Raw genomic sequence first — 22957 nt, forward strand, 5'->3', positions numbered from 1 at the left:
ATTCAGGTTGGGCGACTTGGATCCTCCTCTGTTGATGCAGTGTACTACGGCTGTGCTGTCTGACGCTACTCTGATGTGGGTCGACCCCGGAGGAGAGAGCCTCTTCAGGGTCAAGAACACTGCCATGGCTTCGAGAACATTGATATGGAAGAGTTTCATGGCGGGTGACCAAGAGCCCTGAAACATCCGACGTTTGTAGTAACGCCCCCCCCCCCCCCCCATCCACTCAGAGACGCGTCTGTATGAATTGTCACTTGTGGGGGTGGGAATTGAAGAGGAACCGATTTGGAGAGGTTCTTCGGTTCAGACCATGGCTGTAGTCTCATTTTCAAGACAAAGGGGATCTTTGAGACCTTGTCTCTTAAAGGTACTGTGGCTCTCTTTCTCCAAACTCGATTGATGTCTTTGAGTTTGGCTTTCAATAGTCGATCTGTTACTGAAGCGAATTGAAGAAGGCCGAGGATTCTTTCTAAGGCTCTTCTGGACACCTGTTTGTTTGAGAAAATTCTTGATCTTGGAAGCTATTTCTCTTAACTTCTTGGGAGGTAAAGCCAGCTTGTGCCGTGCAAGGTCCCACTGTATGCCTAACCATTCGAAGCGGTCTGATGGTAGTAGGCGGGATTTTTGGAGATAGACCCAAAATCCCAGGTTGGCGAGAAAACAAAGTACTTTCTTCGTAGCTCTGTTGCATTCCAGGGCTGACTGAGCCCAAATGAGCCAATCGTCCAGATAAGCATCGATCTGAATCCCTTGGTTCCTGAGTGTTTCTAACACTGTCTCTCCCAGTTTCGTGAATATCCTGGGTGCAATGTTGAGGCCGAAGGGCATGACTTTGAACGCAAAGGCTTTCCTGCCTAGACGGAAACCTAGGTACGGAGAGAAGTTTCGAGCTACTGGTACGTGATAATATGCGTCGGTAAGATCGATAGAGGTGGCGACGGCCCCACGGGGAAGCAGGGTCCGTACCTGAGAGATAGTCAACATCCGGAACCTGTCGCAGAGGATGTAAGAATTTAGCTTTGACAAGTCCAGGACCACTCTCAATGCCGACGAGCCTTTCTTCGGAACTGTGAACAGGCGGCCTTGGAACTTCAGCGATCGAACCCGTTTGATTGCTTTTTTCCTTGAGTAACTCGGTGGTGTACTCTCTCAGAATGGTAGTGGGTTTCTGGAAGAAGGCCACTGGTGGAGGAGGAGAACCTTGTGACCATTTCCACCCCAAGCCTTTGGAGACTATGCTGTGAGCCCATGGACTGAAGGTCCAATGGTCTCGAAAGTGGTAAAGTCTCCCCCCTACCGGGACTATATCATTGCGAGGGAGTGAATCTAGGTCCCTTCCCTCCTCGAGAACCCCTTGTCCTAGGTCCGCCTCGTTGACGGAACTGTCCTCTAGCCCTGTAGCTACCTCTCTGGTGTCCACGAAAGGGACCTGAGGGTTCGTAGCTAGGGTTATATGCGGGTGAGGGCATCCAAACGGGGTTGGGTTGAATACCTGGGGGAGCAGTGAGGTAGACCACCTGTTGAGGGTGCTTCGGTTGTAGAATCGACGAAGCAGCGGGAGACTGTGAAGACGAGTGGGTAACCAACGATTGATGGTAGTGACCTCGGCTCGTCTTGTAAGGGGCAAACCTCTGTTTCTTCCTGAAGAAGGTTTGCTTTTGAACCTCAACCCTCCTTTTGGCAGTGAGGCCCCACCTCGATTGCAAATTTTGGTTTGCTCTCGCAGCCTCTTTTAGTACCTTGTTCACCTCCTCCTGAGCAAAAAGGTTCTTACCCCAGCAGGGGGAAGCTATCATTCTGTTCGGTTCATGCCTGATCGAGGCCTCAGATAGAACGTGTTTCCTGCAACTAACCCGAGCCGAACAAAACTCGTGTAAGTCGATTTGGAAGGTCAGAGACAGGTTCTTTGTGAATACCCGGGACAAGGTCTCGGTCGGATAAAGCGAGGCTAGAGACTCCACGGAGGTAATGGAGTGGAGAGACCTAGCTAACCTATTCCGTGCCTCAAACTCAGTCTTGAGAAGATTTTCTGGCAATTTGGGAAGCTTCTCGGAAAAAAAGATTAGAGGCGCAGTCTGGGTCTAACTTCCCTACCGTGAAAGTAGAGGGGGCATCATCCCAGATAGTAACGGTACTCGGGATGAGCATGGAGGTGGGGTCCGTCTCTTTAAGAGCCGGCATGGCAGAACCTTCTTTGATAGCTTGAAAAGTAAGAGCTGCTACTTTATCTGTAATAGGCAAGGTAATAACTGCAGAAGCTGTAAATATGGTGTAGGCTCCTTTGTGTGGGGTGAGCTTGGAATTAGTGCACCCCCAGTCCGACAACGTCCTGGCCCAGAGAGCTTGGGCCTGCTCTTTAGGAAATATCACCGTTTCCTTTGGTACCTTGTCTAACCTAACCAAGGCATGTTCTTTTAATCGGATGAAGCCGTTGAATGGGAATTCTAGTCCCGGAGGGTAAAATTCTAGGTCCTCTAGAGTACGGGTGCCTATGCCCTCCAGAGTTATGGCACCATCTATATATGGAGCATGTAAGGCAAACCTCCAAGGTTGTTTTTCTCTTAGGGGGGTAACTTCGATGCGTCTGGGGCTGAAGGAGGAGGAATCTGAGTTCCGGAACGGATCAGACTCGCCACCATATCTTTGAGCTCCGTCATAGCCCCTTGGTCTGTCCTAGACTGTCGTCGTAGATGCTGTTGTATCTGCTCTTTCACAATATCCCTGACCATGGTGGCGGATAAGGCGGGCTCCCGAGCCAGATCCGCTAACGAAGCCCTGGACTTAGCGGGCTTCGACTTTTTAGGAGTCACGGTTTTAGGTACAGTAATATGAACATCAGGATCCTTTGAGGGTCCCGGGACCGGTGACACTGATAATGGCAAAGCTGAAGGCTTAAAGGTACGTAGTGGCTTCACCTTGGGTCGTACAGGAACGGAGGGACCTCGAGGAGAAGCCGTAGGTTTATCAAAGCCGTGAAAGGCAGTAGAAGAGGAAGGAGTGTGGGGGTGAAAGGGGGTCCACCAACTCATCACCACCTACCTGCTCATCCATGGGTTCGACGTCCAGATCTAGAAAGGGCTCGTCCTCCGTCACTAAAACCTCTTCCTCCGTTAGAATGGTTGCTCTAACCGCCTCAATTAACGGGGCCGCTGTCTCCGGTGGAACTGCTGCAGTAGAAGAGCCTGGGAAAAGGCGAGAAGCCATGTCTCCATCAAGGAGATAGGGTGCGCCACACGGCGCATTCCTCCCAAAACCTGACACCCAAGGACGGAGAGTAGCTCTTGCCTCCCGAAAAGATTCATCATCAGCCTGAAAGAGGAGACGGGATTAATGATGAAGCAAAAACTGATCTAAACATATAGACCAATTAATTCCTCTCATAGGATATTAACAGGAACAAACTAGAACCAACTTACCTCCTCGCTCAGGAGTAGGGATGACCGCTCATAGCAGAGCATGCATGACTCCGGGAACCATATCAAGTAGGGGGCTTGTCCCGGTTCCCGAGAGAAGGATATGGCACAATGGGCATGGGATCAGTAAAGGCAGCGGAGCAGCCCTTGGCAGCGCAGCGGACTTTCTGTAAAAGAAAGAAGACATAAGTCTGGATGTTCCTTGAGATTCTGGTCAGTGACATATGAATCCACAAAAAACAAAACTAAATTATGTGTGAGTAGAGTAGTAGCTAACACCTTAATATATTAAGAAATTATAATAATAATCAGTAACCACTTAACATGAAAATATAATCTTCATCGGTATCACATTGTTAACTCGGGTTCTGAATGTCTGCTTGATCTCTGTTTGTACCGGAGATCCGGTGACAAAGGCCCGTCATCGTGATATCGTGACCGTCATCGGTACGATAACATTAACCTCAATTCTGAATGTCTGTGTTATCTCCAGTGAAGCCGGAGATTCGATGAAAAAAGGGGCCGTAATAGTGTAATTGTGATCAAACATGACAAAGGTTCGTGTGCAAAAGGCCTCAGCCGGAGTTTGAGTGCCGGATTCACCGTTGCACTCCAAATATCTGACTAGTTCTCACCTAATGAGTATCCATTATAGCGGAGTATAACTCAAGGCGGAGCTAAGGGTGTCGGCATAAAACGACCCCAATTAATGACTCATACACTAACGTAACCTATTAATAGTGCTAGCTATATTGACAGTAACCACATCAATAAAACGTGTATAACATTATAACATTAAACGTAATATCATCAACTCGGATAATAAGAGGCGGCCTGAATAACTCGTGATCGTAAAAAAACGGAAAACGGGAAATCCACCTCTCTTACTCGAGCTAATAAAGAAAACGAGAGAAGAGGTAACTCGTATATCTGTAGAACAGGAAACGAGCACTCTATGCTCCCGCTCTCAAGGTTACGTAATAAAAAACCAACATCACACAATAATATAAGAAAAATAATAAAATTTATTGCTTTTTTCTTAGTAAATGTAATAACCAAGAACGAAGAATAACGACAACGTAACAAATAAACAAAGATTTAGTCTAAATCGCGCATCCTGAGGCGAGTACAAATCTAAACAGACTAAATCGCTATTCTTCGTAGGTCCAAATTGGACTTGCTAGCAAATAAATACCATAGTAAAAACTAATAATAAATAATGATAATAAAACTGGTCATAAAACGTAAGTGATATAACCTAGATGAAAGAGTACCAGATGGGCAATAATAACGTGAAAATTTACCGAAGCGAACACAACCCAAAACGGCCGCCGATACCGAGGCAGGCCAATTGCTTCCAAAATTAAAAACCACAATACTGGAAACAGAACAAATGCCCTGTACTGCAATAAGCTGTCAAAACAAACTATGGTACTTAACATTGGTAAAGGTGAAGTAGCAACGTCAGTCATGTTGAATTAACGACACTTCAAAAAAACACTGTGGAAAAAATTCTCAACTTTGCGGGTAAGTCCAAAACAGAAGGATGTCCTGGAGGGCGAGCATGGTAGGTGTCGGTGGGGTAGTTCAACTGTGTTCTCTAGGGCCTGTCACGGCCCCCCCCATTGATGAAGGGATTATCTAAATGGAAGACAGCCTGTGAATAGTGGTTTTCGCACGCCTTTTGTTAGATACACGACACCTACAAGGTGTTCGCGCGAGGGTTGTAACCTCTGCATTCCATGCTTTTATCTTTCTCTAGTATAATTTGGAAGATTTATATTAGAATAAGTACACAGAAGGACATTTCACTGGCCGCCCCAGAAAAACACTATATAAATCAATTTCAAGTACCTAATACACATAAGAAAAATATTTACAAATATGAAGGAGAAATTATCAGAGAAATAAATATCAAACACATGAGGTTGCAAGCTCCATATTATCATCAACATCTCTTTTTAACTCCATTAGAAGTGTGTTGACATCCATGCCGAGGGAATACTGCCTGCTGGCCATTATTGAAGATAAATTCAAAATAAATAGAAAAAAATCAGAAATTTGCAAAAAATAAAAAAAAATTCAGAAGTTAGCATTTGAGGGAAAATGGACCTCATGGCAATATATGGCATCTAAGCCAAAACCAATGTCATGCAAGTGGTAGACACACCATCCACCCACATTTTCCAACTATAAAGAACCAAACAAGTATCAACACTGTTCGACAATTTATAATTATGTAATAACTTTGCTGTTTGATCACTTACCCCTATAAAGGTATTTCAGGGTCGAGGTCGACCCCTGGGGGGGTAAAGAAACGGGGAAGGAGGGAAGTAGACGAGAATCAGTCCTAAAGCAGACAATGGCATGTAGACTAGTCACCCCTTGCAGGTCGACCACTTCCATATTCGAGACAGCTGATGATTTATGGGGAAAAAACAGGCTTTGAACATGCTGTAGGGGTCGCGTACGACCCAGCATACCTGTCCAGGGTTAATTAACTTAATACTAAATTGGCCACTAATACTTTGTATTGTCATAAAACTAAATTAACCTCTTATTAAAACATATGAAAAGTGCCCAGAGTATTAGTATTATTACAAACACTGTGGAATGCATCATAATTGCTTTTACTAGTTTTCTAACCCATTTGTTAGTCATGACTATATACTGTATACTTCCCGTCTCTGCTCATAACATCGTTTAGTGCTTGATTTGATATAGGAAAACCTACTAGATGATTAGCAAAAAAGATACTTATTTTGAGACCTTATGCATACTGTCCAAACCTGTAGACTAACCTTTACAAATTTTAGTGGGACGAGGGCATAAGTAACCTTGCTTGCAATTTCCACTCTTCTTTCCAGAAAAATTTCATAGAAGACACTGACTGTCAACGGCATCTATTAATCGCTGGAATCTGGCTCTACACTTCAAAGGTTTTATAATACTTTCATCTGTTCCATCAACAGCATCATCTGCCTACTTCCTTGAGTAGTTCGATGCAAGAACAAGTTCATCCAATTACCAAGGACTAGCAGCTGATGGCATAATCCTGTAGAAAAAAGTAATGGAAATAATTGTGTTAATATAAAAGGTATCATTGAACAAATCAATAGCATTTCATAATGACTACAACATCACTTTGAATTTCATTGAGGAGTCTCAAGCTATAACTTGATAATGGTAGGCTATCATAGTTGTTGTTATTATGTCAAGCTACAACACTAGTTGGAAGGCAGGATGCTATAAGGCCGAGGGCTCCAACAGGGAAAAAGGCCCAGTGAGCAAAGGAAATAAATAAATAAAGCTACAAGAGAAGTAATATGAACAATTAACATTTCAAAAACAAAAACATTAAAATAGCTCTTTCATAAATAAACTTAAAGACAAACAGACTGTTCAACATGATCATATTGGCTACAATTTTTGAACTTCTTTAGTTCTATCAATTAAACTACCTGATTAGGAAGATAATTCCACATCACTATTAATCTACCCGATAAGGAAGATCATTCCACAAAATCACAGCTGGTATACAACTTCCAGAATATTGTGTCTGAGCCTCATGATGGACAAGGAAATGACTTAAAATTACAGTAACTCCATACCCAGGCATGGGTCTAAGTACAATGAGACTGTACACAAGAAATGAGAAAAAGAGTAATTACAAGTACAAGTAAAGAAGTTTTGCCTGAGACTTAAGCCCAAGTCCAAGTACTTGACAATGTACTTTAGTACAAGTACAAATACATTTCAGCAGATATTCTTTTATCTGTGATATGTTTGATTTAAAATCAGTAGCAAACATCCGATTAACTTTGCAAGCAAATTATCTAGAAGAGAAAATCTGGTGTTATACTTTGGCAGTCTTTATAAAGAGAAGCCTCCCAAAGGGATATCCCCGAGTAGTTCTCATAGTATGTCAGTGAACCTTAACCCATAGGGTAAAAAAAAGGTGAAGCGATACTGTATTCATAGGATTTAATGAAGTACAGTAGCTATCTATATTAGTCTCCCACAGGTTAAGGTATTTTTTTTTTTTTTTTTTTTTTACAATTGAATTTTACAATGCTATACTTAACAAGAATACAAGTAGATTTTCATTTCAAAAGAAAAAAAAAAGCATGTGATCTGTTCAGAATAATTCAAATGAAATTATGTTGTTCAGATATACTTTAAAGAAAATTATTCTTTTCAGAAAAGTTCTAAACAAAATTATATCTCTATCTCATATGATTAGTACCATTTCTCTATTATCTACTTGTAGGATTTATCATAGCATTTTACAAACATCCCACTTAAAATTCTTGTCAGGCAACATATGTCTGAGCAAAAAAATTCCAGCAATAATGAAAATCCTTTCTACTAGGGCAGAAGCAGCAGGGACTGATATACCATCTTAGCAAGAGTTGAAAAGGTTTCTCTGTGGTCTTTTCAGTATGTTTGCACATCTCTCTCTTCTGAAATTCATAGCTAACCCCATTATCTTTGAAATTCAATACTAATAAACTCTTGAATCTGTTATATCTGTTGATTGTCAAACTGTGTTACCCATAATACTAAACAGTTTCTTATTTTTTCATTCAGTTAACTAGGTCTAGGTCCCAGTGTACCTTCTGTATGATTTGAGACAGGATCTATGCTTGCATGGGAGGTAATATCTTTGGACATAAACTGACCTGTGGTTAAGACAATAGTCCCTTTTTCCTCTTCTTTAGAACACCAATCAAATTTAAATCTTGGATCAAGAATGGTTGTCATTTCATATATTTTCCGCTCTTCATATACCTGGAAGCGTTTCTGTAATGACCTCTTCAATCCAAATACCAAACCACTGTTATACTTAGATTGCATTTTCTCTAGGTGAAACGTGAGCCCTCGCACACTTGAAAAGACTCGGCTAGAGTAAACAGTTCTGTCTTTGGGCACAATCAGGAGTCTCCCCTCAAATGGCTCACAAATTTTTAGCATGTCATTAAGAATGTTTTGGTCATAAGTGCCAAGCTTTGGTGCACCATCAACATCTTTTTGGAGCATGATATACCACAAGCACACTCCTTGCAGAGTGCCTTGAATGTGCCACAAGTATCCTCTGGCAACTTGAAGTGGCTCCATATACCCGAGTCCATAGGCGATGCCATAATGACACTAGGACTACTATGAATAATGGCAACTGAAAGGCTAAACACTGTACAGTATACTACAGAACCGATCATGATGAATGCAGATACAGACAGGATGAGAACCGGTTGCCGTAGGTTCATTCAGGAATTGATTGCACAAAATTCGACTGATTCTGTTGATACACAGATGTTGAATAATTTTAATCAAACTTGGTAGATCTTTATTATTGACATATATATTTCATTATAACAAAAACTACAGACAAATTATTGTCACTAATGGTGCATTTTTTGTTGTACGATTAGGTATGCAATACAGCCTACTTAGTGTGTAATGTACTTTAAAAGTACTTGCTTATTCAAGAACTTTTTGGCCAAGTACAAGTTCAAGTACATTGAATTTTAAAAACTCTAGTACAAGTAGTCAAATTTTTGTACTTAAGGCCTAGGCCAAGTACTTGTACTGGGACCAATGTCTGCTGCATATCTGGTATTACAAACAGGATGGTACTGTTCGGGAAGATCTGAATGCAAAAGATGGTCAAAATTATGAAAAATCTCATGCAACATGCATAATGAACTAATTGAACGACTGTGCCAGTGATTAATATCTAGCTCAGGAATAAGAAATTTAATAAACAAAGTTCCTGTCCAACAAATTAAGATGAGAATCAGCAGCTGAAGACCATACAGGACACCAATACTCGAAACAAGTTAGAATGAAATACTGTAATTAAAACGCTTCAAAATAGATTGATATCACTGAATATCTTACAAGACTCAATAAGCCAATTTTTTTTGCAATTGAAGAGACAGACCTATAGGTTTCTCAAGAGTAAATTTGCTATCAAGAATCACACCTAAAATTTTGAAGTGTCATGGCATACAAGTTGAAAAAACATTATCAATGCTCTGATATGGATTTTGAGGCGCCACTGTCCTTGACCTACTGTACTTACAATTATATTTGGAGTTTTGTTATGGTTCAACTTTATGCCCCATAACTTGCATCATGCACTAATTTTAGCAAGATCTCTATCAAGAGATTCAGCAACCCGAGATCTACATTCAGGAGATGGAATTGATGCAGAGTAGCATCATCTGCTAATGCAACAAGCTTGTTTTCTAGGCCAAACCATATGTCATGTGTATATAGCATGAAAAGTAACAGGCCAAGAAAGCTACCCTGAGGAACACCAGATATGCCAAACTATCATGTGTATATACACTGTAATATGAAAATTAATGGAATAAGAACACTACCCTAAGGAACAGCAGACATCACTTTCCTATACGATAATGCCCATTAACTAAAGCTTTTTGCAATTTATTACTTAAAAATTCAATAATGATACTGGGAAAACACCCAATCACTCCCACCTGTTTGAATTTGAAAACAAGGGCCTCATGATGAACATAGTTAAAGGCAGCACTAAAATCTAGGCCAATCATACAAACTTCTTGATCACAATCAAGGGATTTCTGTATAGCATTAGAGATTGTATGAAGGGCATCACATGCTCCAAGTCCTTTACAAAAATCAAACTGCAAACTAGAGTACAGATGATTATCTTGAGCAAACCTACTCAGAGGTTTTCCCAAAAAACATTAAAAAAGGGATTTTGACAAAGGAAAATTCTATTTCTGGGGAGAGACCTGTGACGGCCGGTGAAAAGGGTCCTTCTTTACGCTTTTCTAATATAAATCGTCCAAATATACTAGAGAAAGATAAAAGCATGGAATGCAGAGGTTACTACACTCGCGCGAGCTTTGTCACCGGATCTCCGGTGGCAACAGAGATCACTCAGACGTTCAGAACCGGGGTTAACAATATTTTACCGATGAGGTTTATAGTTACATATTACGTGGTCTCTGGATATTAGTATTCTATTGATTCATCTGTTCACTGACCAGTCTCTCAAGGAACAGTAGATAGCCTCTCATGGCATGGTTGGTTTCGACCTGGCTTTTCATTAGAAGGGGCAAGTACTGAGTAGAAATTTATTTCTATTTGAACACGATGATGTATGGATATTTATCCATATATATACATATTTATAATTAAGTATATGCATAAATATAGACATTATTATTAGTTATAGTTATTTGGTTGATCCCAGCCTGTGGATAGGATCACTAACCAGAGTTTCAAGGAACATCCAGACTTATGTCTCCTTTCTTTTACAGAAGGTCTGCCTACATGGTATGGTTCCCGGAGTCATGCACGCTCTGCTACGAGCTGTCCTCCCTACTCCTGACCCATGATGTAAGTTGGTTCTAATTTGTTTTTTTTTGGTATCCTTTGGCGATGATTTAATTTGATCTGGATTTATGTATGCATTGCTTATTGAGGAGAACGGTCTTCTCCTTCATCACTAATCCCCTCACTTCTTTCAGGATGATGATGAATCTCTCCGGCCTGCAAGAGCGGCTCTCCGCCCTTAGGTAGCAAGTTTTGGAAGGAATGCTCCATCTGGCGGAGCCTATCTCCTCGGAGTGTCCTCTCTAGGGTTGGACATCGACCCCATGGACGGGCAGGTAGGTGGTGACGAGTTTTGAGCCTTCAGCTTTGCAATTACCTGCGTCACCGACCTAAGACCCTCAAAGGATCCTGATGTTCACATTACCTTGCATAAAACCGTGACTGCTAAAAGCCAGGGGTAAGGTTAAATAACAGATACAACACATTCTAGGGCAAGCCAAGGGGCTATGACGGAGCTCAAAGATATGGTGGCGAGTCGGATCCGTTCAGGAACTCGGATGACTCCCCCTACAGCCCCAGGCGTATCGAAGTAACCTCCTTCGATAAAAACACATAGAAATTTGCCTTACATGTCCCATATAGAGATGGTACCATAACTCTGGATGGCATAGACGTCCGCCCACTGGAGGACCTAGAATTTACTCTCAGGGACTAGAATTCCCATTCAACGGATTCGTTCGATTGAAAGAGCATGCCTTGGTTAGGTTAGACAAGGTACCAAAGGTAACGGTAATATTTCCTAAAGGGCAGGCCCGATCTGTCTGGACCAGGATGTTGTCTGTCTGGGGGTACGCTAATTCCAAGCTCACCCCACACAATGGGGACTACGCCTTATCTACAACTGCTCTCATTGTTACCTTGCCTATTACGGATAAATGGACAAGTCTTACTATTCAAGCTGACAAAGAAGGTTTGGCCATGCCGGCTCTTAAAGAGCTGGACCCCACCTCGGGGAGACCCTAGCCTCGATTTATCCCACTGAGACTTTGTTTCGGATATTCGTGAAGAACCAATCTCTGTCCTTCCAATTTGACCTACACGCTTTGTGGTCTGCTCGGGTTAGTTGTATGAAATACGTTCTGTCTGAGGCCTCTATCAGACAGGAACCGAGCAGGCTGATAGTTTCCTCCTGATGGGGTAAAATCCTCTTCCCTCAGGAGGTGGTGAACAAGGTTCTACAAGATGATAAGAGAGCAAACCAAAAGTGCAGGAAAGGCGGGGCCTCACTGCCAGAAAGAAGGTCGAAGACCAAAAGCAAGCTTTCTTCAAGAAGAAGCAGAGAGTTACCCTCTACAAAACGAACCGGGGTCACTGTCATCAATAGTCAGTTACCCACTCGTCATCACAGTCTTCCTCTGATTCGACGCCTATGCATCAGGATCCCCCCTCTACAGGTGGGCTACCTCACTGATTCCCCAGGTACACAGCCCAACCCCGTTTGGATGCCCTCGCCTGCATACAGCCCTAGCTCCGAACCCTCAGGTTCCTTTCGTGGACACCAGAGAGGAAGCTACAGGAGTAGAAGACAGTTCCGCCATCGAGGCGGACCTAGGAAAAAGGGGGCTCGGGGAAGGAAAGGACCTAGGTTCACTCCTTCACAACGAGGTGGTCCCGGTAGGGGAGAGACTTTACCACTTTCAAGACCATTGGACCTTTGGTCCGTGGGCTCATAGCATAAAGGTTTGAGGTTGAAATGGCCACAAGGTCCTCCTCCTCCACCAGTGACCTTCTCCCAGAAATCCACTCCCATCCTGAAAGAGTACACCACAGAGTTACTCAAGAAGAAAACAATCAAACGGTATCGATCACCGAAGTTCCAAGGCCGCCTGTTCACAATTCCGAAGAAAGGCTTGTCGGCATTGAGAGTGGACCGGGACTTGTCAAAGCTAAACTCTTACATTCTCTGTGACAAGTTCCGGATGTTGTCTATCTCTCGGGTACGGACCTTACTTCCCCGTGGGGCCGTCACCACCTCTGGCGATCTTACCGACGACTATTATCATGTGCCTATAGCTCGAAACTTCTCTTCTTATCTAGGTTTCCGCCTAGGCAGGAAAGCCTTTGCGTTCAAGACATGCCCTTCGGCCTCAACATTGATACCAGGATAATCACGAAACTGGGAGAGACAGTGTTAGAACAACTCAGGAACCAAGAGATACAGATCATTGCTTATCTGGACGGTTGGCTCATTTGGGCCCGGTCGGCCATAGAAGGCAACAGAGATACGAAGGAAGTACTTCGATTTCTCGACAACCTGTGATTTCGGGTCAATCTCCAAAAGTCTCGCCTGCAACCATCAGGCCACTTAGAATGGTTAGACATCCAGTGGGACCTTTCGAAGCACACGTTGTCTCTCCCTTCCAAAAAGGTAAGAGGAATAGCTTCCAAGATCGAGAATTTTCTCAAACACATACAGATGTCCAGAAGAACCTTAGAAAGTATCATCGGCCTTCTCCAATTCACTTCAATAACAGGTCTCCTATTAAAAGCCAAATTCAAAGACATCAATCGAGTTTGGAGAAAGAGCGCTACAGTACCTTTAAGAGACAAGGTCTCGAAGATCCCGTCTTGAAAATGAGACTACGCCCATGGTCCGAACCGAAGAACCTCTCCAAATCGGTTCCCCTACAATTCCCACCTCCACAAGAGAAATTCCATACAGCCGTGCCTCTAAGTGGGTGGGGTGATTACTCCGAACATCAGATGTTTCAGGGGTCTTGGTCACCCGCCATGAAACAGTTCCATATCAATGTCCTCGAAGCCATGGCAGTGTTCTTGACTCTGAAGAGACTCTCTCCTCCGAGGTCGACCCACATCAGAGTAGTGTCAGACAGCACAGACTTAGTACACTGCGTCAACAGGGGAGGATCTAAGTCACCCAACCTGAAACGGATCCTGGTCACTATCTTCGCCTGGCCAACAGAAAAGAACTGGATCCTGTCAGTAACTCACCTAGCGGGAGGCCAGAATATGAGAGCGGACTCACTAGCCAGGACGAAACCACTGGAGTCAGAATGGTCTCTAGACAATTTCATTCCAGTGGATACTCAGAAACCATTAGAAGAAGGTTTACCTATTTCCCCCAGTGAATCTTCTAATGAGACTTTTACACAAACTACGCTCCTTCCGGGGGGCAGTGGCTTTAGTATCACCTCACTGGCCAAGAACAGTTGGTTTCCTCTCCTCCTCGAGTTGAAACTCCGTCCCTTCCGGATCCCGTTCCCCAAACTGACTCAAGTAATCCAAACTCACTGTGTCAGATTGCTCAAGGATAGCCAAAACTCTAACTTTGTGGACTACAGGAAGTTTGCAGCTCGTAGAGACGCGAACATTGAACCGGAAAACGATCTCTTCATCGAATCAGACAAAAGGGACTCGACAATTCGCCAATATGATTCGGCCGTTAACAACTAGCAGATTCCCTAAGAGTTCAGACCATACTCGTATGTCTCCGAATATAGCCATCTCTTTCTTGAGGTTCCTATTTGGCAAAGGCCTAACAATTAGCACTTTAACCACCACCAAGTCAGCTTTGAAGAAGATCTTCCTTGTTGGGTTTAACATTAACCTAGCTGATTCCTATTTCTCATTTATTCCAAAAACATGTGCTAGACCTTGACCTTCGGTTCGCCCACAAAAGGACTCTGGTCTATGACCGGTGTCCTCAAAACTTGCGCCGGACACGGACAATGAATCCTGCTCTTATATCACTCTTCTTAGGAAGACTTGGTAAATGTGTAGGAGAGCTCCGCGGAAGATCTTGAAGAATTTAAACACCTACAATTCACTATTATATCATATAGAACGCTTATATAATAGTCAATATATGAGCAGCTTCTATTTAACGAAGATATTCGTGTGTATAGTTATGTTTCACTTGGATTTTTTCTAAGTGTTTGTTTTTGTTTACTGTGTGATGTCTTGGCTAAAATGAGCTGTTTCACCGCCTTACTGCGTATGGCAAACTAGTTCTCAATGCTATTCTAACCAATAACAGGTGTTTTCTTGACGTCACACTGTTTGACAACCAATCATGGCGGTTTTTACAAATCTAGCCAATGCTGACACTTAATACTTCACTTATCCCTGCTATTTTTCCACCAGTTACCACAGTTTACGTGAAGTTCCGCGGAGAAATATTTTTGCACGTCTCGGATCTCCCTTCAAACTGAAAAGCTCATTTTGCCGTGAAGTATGGAGCAATTAGCAGGACCTTCATCCCGTTCCGACTGTGTCACTTGTGACAATTGCTTTATTTCTTATGGGGATTTTTGTGTACATTATTCAGGGAAAGTTGATTTGCTAATTGCATTTGCTCAACGTCATGGTTTGATTTTGGCAGAGAAAAAGTGCCCTAATTGTGAAAATGTGTGCCGTATAGATTACAACAAATTAGCATTCCGGTTGATCGTAGTGTGGTTACTCGTGGGAAAAGGAAGAGGAGGTGCAATTTTTTCGTGTCTTGTTTCAAAGGTAAGTTAGATATTGAGACTAATTTGAAGTTTGTGTTCCTTTTTTTGCAAAAGGCGTTTTCATTTGAATTTGTTTCGTTTGAACTGAAACTCAATGTGGCCTTAAGGGGGGGTCGCAGGGGGGGCGGAGCCCCCCGGTAGGCCTAGGTAGGGGTACAGGGCCCCATAGGCTAGGTTAGGTGGGTGTCTTAGATTCGGTGGTGCCCTGAAAATTACTGTGGCCTTAAGGGGGGGGGGGGTCGCAGGGGGGGGGGGGGGGCGGATTTTGACGAAGGAAAAATCTATTTCTGGGGAGAGACCTTTGACGCCCGGTGAAACCCTTCCCAGTTATTTTTGTACGGACCCACTCTTTCCTTGCCAAGCCATATGTTTTTGCAGAAGGATGACCTGGAGGGCGCGAGTAGTAGGTGTCGGTGGGGTAGTCCAACTGTGTTCTCTAGGGCCTGTCACGGCCCTCCCCTTTGATGAAGGGATTATCTAAATGGAAGACAGCCTATGAATAGTGGTTTTCACACGCCCTTGTTGTATACACGACACTAGTATATTTGGAAGATTTATATTAGAAAAGCGTAAAGAAGGACCCTTTTCACCAGCCGTCACAGGTCGACCCAGAAAACTTTAGATAATATGAGTTAAGGAAATTTGGAGGTAATCTGCTGGACTTGAACTACCACAAACACATTTACATAATGGAGTAGCATTATTGATTCACTTACAATTGTATAAATAACCTCTTCTTGTTAACTTACAGAAAATAAGATAACTTATGTGCTAATAAATCTGCAGTCAAAAAAAAGCAAAGGCAAAATACCATTTGGGTCTACACTTCTATAAGCATCAAGGTCCACAAAGAGATCTTTAATTTCATGATAGCGAAACGCTAAACAAGTTTTCTGGGTCGACCTGTGGCGGCCAGTGAAAAGAGTCCTTCTTATATATCTTTTCTGATAAAACCTTCCAATTATACCAGAGAAAGATAAAAGCATGGAATGCTGAGGTTACAACCCTCGCGCGAGCACCTTTTGGGTGTCGTGTATAAAGCAAAGGCGCGTGAAATCCACTATTCACAGGTTGTCTTCCATTTAGTTAATTCCTTCGTCAAAGGGATGGGCCGATACAAAGGCCCTAGCCAACCACCAGCGCCAAACAACCCACGCCACGCCACGACGCGAGCGCCATCTGAACAACATCCTTCTTTTTGGACTTCTTAGTGTCGAAGTTTTTTGTGGTGCTCTCGACCCTTTTTATTAATCGTGGATTTATTTTGTCATGTCCGAAGCTCCATCTTCACACATTCCAATGTTAAGTACCATAGTTTGTTTTGTCAGCTTTTTATAGTACCGGGCTTTTGTTTTATATCCAGTATAGTCTGTTTTATTATTCCCGTCTGGCCCTTCACGGCGGCCATTGTTTGTTCACTTGTTTGGGAATTCATCTTTGTCTGCCCGTTTAGTACTCTGTCACTTAGGTTCTTGGTTAAGTCCCTGGCCTTATGCCTTTAGAACCGTTATGATTTTTGTGTTTTTATGCTCATGGTACTTTTTGCTAGCAAGTCCAGCCCACGAACACGATAGCGTTCTAGCTTTGTTATTGTTTAGTACCCGCCCCTCCGGGGCGTTCGTCACTCGACTGTGCAATTTATTTTAAGTTTTAGCAGATGCTATTCTTCGTTCGTAGTTCTATCTTGATGTACATTTTTATTTTATACGTTTATAATAGTGTTGTGTGATTTTTAGTCCTGATATTGTGTCCAAGAGAGCAAGAGCTTGGGGTCCCCGTTTTCTGTTCGCAGTCACGAGTTACCCCTTTCTCTCGTTTTCTTTCTTAGCTCCGGTGGGTGAGCGGATTTCCCGTTTTCCGTTTTGTGCGTTCAACGGGTTCTCCCTCCCTCACCTCTCCCCCCACGGGTGTATGATAACTTACGAGTTATTTAATTTTGGTTACTTTTCAATAGTTAGCGTTATTTTTAGGTCCGAGTTCCGTCCTCTCCCCGTTACGGCTCGGGAGTAGTTATGAACGTTTTTCCACTCCGCCTTGAGTTCTACTCCGCCATGATGGATTCTCAATGACTTTAGTTCTATTGTTATATTTATATATTGTTTACTACATGGGACGGGCTTCATATTGTTTAGATACGACCCTCCGGTGGCTCTTACTCCGGTCTCAGGCCACGGCCATATCCACAATAGCCATTGTTATTACAATTGTGTTTTATTCACAATAATTATTCAGGACCTTTCTTCTCCCTCCGGCCTCATCGGAGATCGTAAATACGCTTTGCTATGATCTAAGTCTTAGCCTTTAGCTGCGGCTTGGCTTTTTATCTTTCACAATTGAATTATTAGCCACAATTGAATTATTCAGGGCATCTCATTATCCTCCGGTGTCACCGGAGGTCGCCCATACACTTCACACTTATATTTGCCTTTCCTTTAGCTAAGGCTGCTTTATTCAGGACATCTCATTACGCTCCGGCTTCACCGGAGGTCACCCATACACTTCACACTTATATTTGCCTTGCCTTTAGCTAAGGCTGGTGTTTTATATTTATTTTAAGGCCATGTCACTGGTTCCCCGACCCTCGGAGGTCAGCAGATTGCTTTAAGTTATTTATCCTTATGTCATTAACAGACATTAGGTAAATTACAAATATACAAACAATTGAATATTAAAGTGCCAACAATGGTATGGGGCGGTATCATCTTAAAAGTAATATTCGGTTGTTAGTTCATTGCAATATTGGTGCTTAGGGAATTCAGTGAGTGCCGGAACTCTAGAATGATAGGGTTTTCTGGGTCGACCTGTGACGGCCGGCGAAAAAGTCCTTCTTTGTACTTTTTTCTGATATAAATCTTCCAAATATACCAGAGAAAATTAAAAGCATGGAATGCAGAGGTTACAACCCTCGCGCGAGCACCTTGTTGGTGTCGTATATCTAACAAGGGCGTTTGTAAAACACTATTCACAGGCTGTCTTCCATTTAGATAATCCCTTCTTCAAAAGGGGGAGGGCCGTGACAGGCCCTAGAGAATACAGTTGGGTTACCCTACCGATACCCACCACTCGCGCTCACCAGGTCATCCTTCTGTTTTGGAACTTGCATACAAGTTGAGTTTAATTGGGCACAGTGTTTTTTCGAAGAGTTTCTCGTTATTTCAACATGACTGACGTTGCTACTTCACCCTTACCAATGTTAAGTACCATAGTTTGTTTTGGCAGCTTTTGACAGTACCGGGCATTTGTTCTGTTTCCAATATGGTGGTTTTTAGTTTTGGAAGCGATTGTCCTGCCGAGGTATCGGCAGCCATTTTGGGTTATGTTCGCTTCGGTAAATATTCTAGTTATTTTTGCCCATCTGGTACTCTGTCATCTAGGTTATATCACTTACGTTTTATGGCCTTTTTGTGTTATCATTAATTTTTATTAGTTTATACTATGGTATTTATTTGCTTGCAAGTCCAATTTGGACCTACGAAGAATAGCGATTTAAAGAATAGCGAATTAAAGTTTAGCGATTTAGTCTGTTGGTTTGTACTCGCCTCAGAGGCTTCGATTTAGACTATATCCTTGTTTATTTGCTCGTTGTCGTTATTCTTCGTTCTTGGTTATTATAATTACTAAGAAAAGCAATCAATTTTATTAATTTTCTTGTTTTATTGTGTGATGTTAGTTTTTTATTATGTAACCTTGAGAGCGAAAACAAAGACTGCTCGTTCCCTGTTCTACAGATATGAGTTATCCCTTCTCTCGTTTTCTTTGTTAGCTCGAGTAAGAGAGGTGAATTTCCCGTTCTCCGTTTTTATACGATCACGAGTTATTCAGGCCTCCTCTTAGTATCAGAGTTGATGATAGTACGTTTAATATTATAAACGTTTTTATTGATGTGGTTACTGTTAATATAGCTAACACTATTAATAGGTACGTAGTGTATGAGTCATTAATTGGGGTCGTTTTATACCGACACCCTTAGCTCCGCCTTGAGTTATGCTTAGCTCCGCCTTGAGTTATGCTTAGCTCCGCCTTGAGTTATGCTTAGCTCCGCCTTGAGTTATGCTCCGCTATAATGGATACTCATTGGGTGAGAACTAGTTAACGTACAGGAGCAGATTTTTGGAGTGCAACGGTGAAATCCGGCACTCGGACTCCGGCTGAAGCCTTTTACACACGAACCTTTGTCATGTTTGATCATAATTACACCGTTACGGCCGGCTTCACGGGAGATAACACAATCATTCATTGAGGTTAATGTTATCGTACCGGGGACGGTCACGATATCACGGTGACGGGCCTTTGCTACCGGATCTCCGGTACAAACAGAGATCAAGCAGACGGCCAGAACCGGAGTTAACAATGTGATACCGATGAAGACTTCACAGTTTCATTATTACGGTCCCTTTTTTCATCGAATCTCCGGCTTCACTGGAGATAACACAAACATTCAGTATTAGAGAATGTTATCGTACCGCTGAGGATCACGTTTTCACGATGACGGACCTTTGTCACTAGTTCTCCGTTACAAACAGAGATCAATCAGACTATCAGAATCAGGGTATGAACCCTTTTTCATGAATAATCACAATATCGTTATTACGATCCTTTTCATCGAATCTCCGGCTTAACCGGATATCGTACAGGCGATCAGCATTGAGGTTAATATTAGTTTTCCTCTGGTGTTCACGTTGTCACTATGACGGACCTTTGTACCAGGGATTGTTACCGGAGCTCCGGTACAGACAGAGATCACTCAGACCACGGGTGGCCAATCTCTTGTTTTGCTGTAAAGGAAAGGATTTAACATGAATACAAAGTAAACTGTACTTACTTTAATGACACTTTGAATTTGCGTTGGTAATATTCATTAGCTATTCTTGAAAGTCCTAATAAAAATATATGAACATAACTATGCCTATATTTATACATATATTTAATTCTAACTATGTATAAATATGGATAAATATCCATACAACATCGTGTTCAAATAGAAATAAATTGATTATGCCTATATTTATGCATTTTCAATTCTAACTATGCCTAAATATGAATAAATATCCATACAACATAGTGTTCAAATAGAAATAAATTGATTGTGCCTATATTTGTGCATATTCAATTCTAACTATACCTAAATATGAATAAATATTCATACAACATCGTGTTCAAATAGAAATAAATTGATTATGCCTATATTTATGCATATTCAATTCTAACTATGCCTAAATATGAATAAATATCCATACAACATAGTGTTCAAATAGAAATAAGTTTCCACTCAGTACTGGGAACCGAACGTTGGCCCCTTCTAATGAAGGGCCGGGTCGAGACTAACCATGCCATGAGAGGCTATCTATTGTTCCTTGAAACTCTGGTCAGTGAACAGATGAATCAATAGAATACTAATAGCCAGTAAATAATGTTAGACCCGGTTCTGAACGTCTGAGTCAGGGGTGGCCAACCTGTGACGGATGCGCCAACAGTGTCACATTTCATGAATACAAGTGTCGAACTATACCCCAAAAGATAGTACATTAAATGACTATTCTTTAAAATTTATTTTTATGAGTTATACAGCTGATCCCAGCCTGTGAATAGGATCACTAACCAAAGTTCAAGGAACGTCCAGACTTATGTCCCCTTTCTGTTACAGAAGGTTCACCTACATGGTTCCCGTCAGGATGATGATGAATCTCTCTGGCCTGCAAGAGAGGCTCTCCGCCCTTGGGTATCAAGGTTGGGAAGAAATGCTCCATCTAGAGGTCCCCATCTCCTCAGTGTCCTCTCTAAGGTTGGACGACGACCCCATGGACGGGCAGGTAGGTGGGGATGAGTTTTGAGCCTTCAGCTTTGCAATTACCTACGTCACCGACCTAGGACCCTTAATGGATCCTGATGTTCATGTTACCCTGCATAAACCGTGACTGCTAAAAGCAACACATTCTAGGGAAAACCAAGGGGCTATGACGGAGCTCAAAAGTATGGTGGTGAGTCGGATCCGTTCAGGAACTCGGAAGTTTCCCCCTACAGCCCCAGGCATATCGAAGTAACCTCCTTCGATAAAAACAACGCATAGAGATTTGCCTTACATGTTCCATATATAGATGGTACCATAAATCTGGATGGCATAGACGTCCTCCCTCTGGGGGACCTAGATTTCACTCCCAGGTACTAGAATTCCCGTTCAACGGATTCGTTCGATTGAAAGAGATTGCCATGGTTAGGTTAGACAAGGTACCGAAGGTAACAGTATTATTTCCTAAAGGGCAGGCCCGATCTGTCTGGACCAGGATGTTGTCAGTCTGGGGGGTACGATAATTCCAAGATCTGCCCTTCCAATTCGACCTACACGTTTGATGGTCTGATCGGGTTAGTTGTGGGAAATACGTTCTGTCTGAGGCCTCTATCAGACAGGAATCGATAGTCGGTTACCCACTCGTCATCACAGCCTTCCTCTGATTCGACGTCTATGCATCCAAATCCCCCTCATCAGGTGGTCTACCTCACTGATTCCCCAGGTACACAGCCCAACCCCGTTGGGATGTTTTACCTGCATACAGCCTTAGATCCGAACCCTCAGGCTCCTCTCGTGGACACCAGAGAGGAAGCTACAGGAGTAGAAGACAGTCTCGCCATCGAGACGGACCTAGGAAAAAGGCGGCTCGGAGAAGGAAAGTACCTAGATTCACCCCCTCACAACGCGGTGGTCCCGGTAGGGGGTAGACTTTACCATTTTCGAGACCATTGGACCTTCGGTCTGTGGGCTCATAGCATAATCTCTAAAGGTTTGAGGTTGAAATGGCCACAAGGTCCTCCTCCTCCACCAGTGACCTTCTCCCAGAAATCCACTCCCATCCTGAAAGAGTACACCACAGGGTTACTCAAGAGGAAGCAATCAAACGGGATCGATCACTGAAGTTCCAAAGCCACCTGTTCACAATTCCGAAGAAAGGCTTGTCGGCATTGAGAGTGGACCTGGACTTGTCAAGCTAAACTCTTACATTCTCTGCGACAAGTTCCGGATGTTGACTATCTCTCAGGTACGGACCTTACTTCCCCGCAGGACCGTCACCACCTCTGTCGATCTTACCGACGACTATTATCTTGCGCCTATAGCTCGAAACTTCTCTTCTTATCTGTGTTTCCGCCTAAGCAGGAAAGTCTTTGTGTTCAAGACATGCCCTTTGGCCTCAACATTGATCCCAGGATATTCACGAAACTGGGAGAGAGAGTGTTAGAACAACTCAGGAACCAAGAGATACAGATCATTGCTTATCTGGCCGGTTGGCTCATTTGGGCCCGGCCGGTCATAGAAGGCAACAGAGCTACGAAGGAATTACTTCAATTTCTCGACAACCTGTGATTTCGGGTCAATCTCCAAAAAAATCTCGCCTGCAACCATCAGGCCGCTTAGAATGGTTAGCCATTCAGTGGGACCTTTTGAAGCACACGTTGTCTCTCCCTTCCAAAAGGTAAGAGGAATAGTTTCCAAGATCAAAAAATTTTCTCAAACACAAACAGGTGTCCGAAGAGCCTTAGAAAGTATCCTCGGACTTTTCCAATTCACTTCAGTAACAGATCTCCTAATAAAAGCCAAACTCAAAGACATCAATCGAGTTTGGAGAAAGAGAGCTACAGTACCTAAAAGAGACATGGTCTCGAAGATCCCGTCTTGAAAATGAGACTACGCCC

General features: G+C 42.8%; 1 protein-coding gene and 1 long non-coding RNA gene across 8 annotated transcripts in view; both read right to left on the reverse strand.

The window, feature by feature from the left end:
- LOC137615176 (uncharacterized) overlaps positions 1 to 22957 on the reverse strand; it is an 851893-nt gene that overhangs the window by 98776 nt on the left and 730160 nt on the right. The gene's annotated exons all lie outside the window — the stretch shown is intronic.
- LOC137615175 (uncharacterized) overlaps positions 1 to 22957 on the reverse strand; it is a 103145-nt gene that overhangs the window by 14731 nt on the left and 65457 nt on the right. Inside the window, exon 3 of the long non-coding RNA XR_011039171.1 lies at positions 6215 to 6468. This is a non-coding gene — a long non-coding RNA (uncharacterized lncRNA). The remainder of the gene's footprint in view (positions 1 to 6214; positions 6469 to 22957) is intronic.

The sequence above is a fragment of the Palaemon carinicauda genome, chromosome 21 (assembly GCF_036898095.1).
Source record: "Palaemon carinicauda isolate YSFRI2023 chromosome 21, ASM3689809v2, whole genome shotgun sequence".
Lineage (NCBI taxonomy): Eukaryota > Metazoa > Arthropoda > Malacostraca > Decapoda > Palaemonidae > Palaemon > Palaemon carinicauda.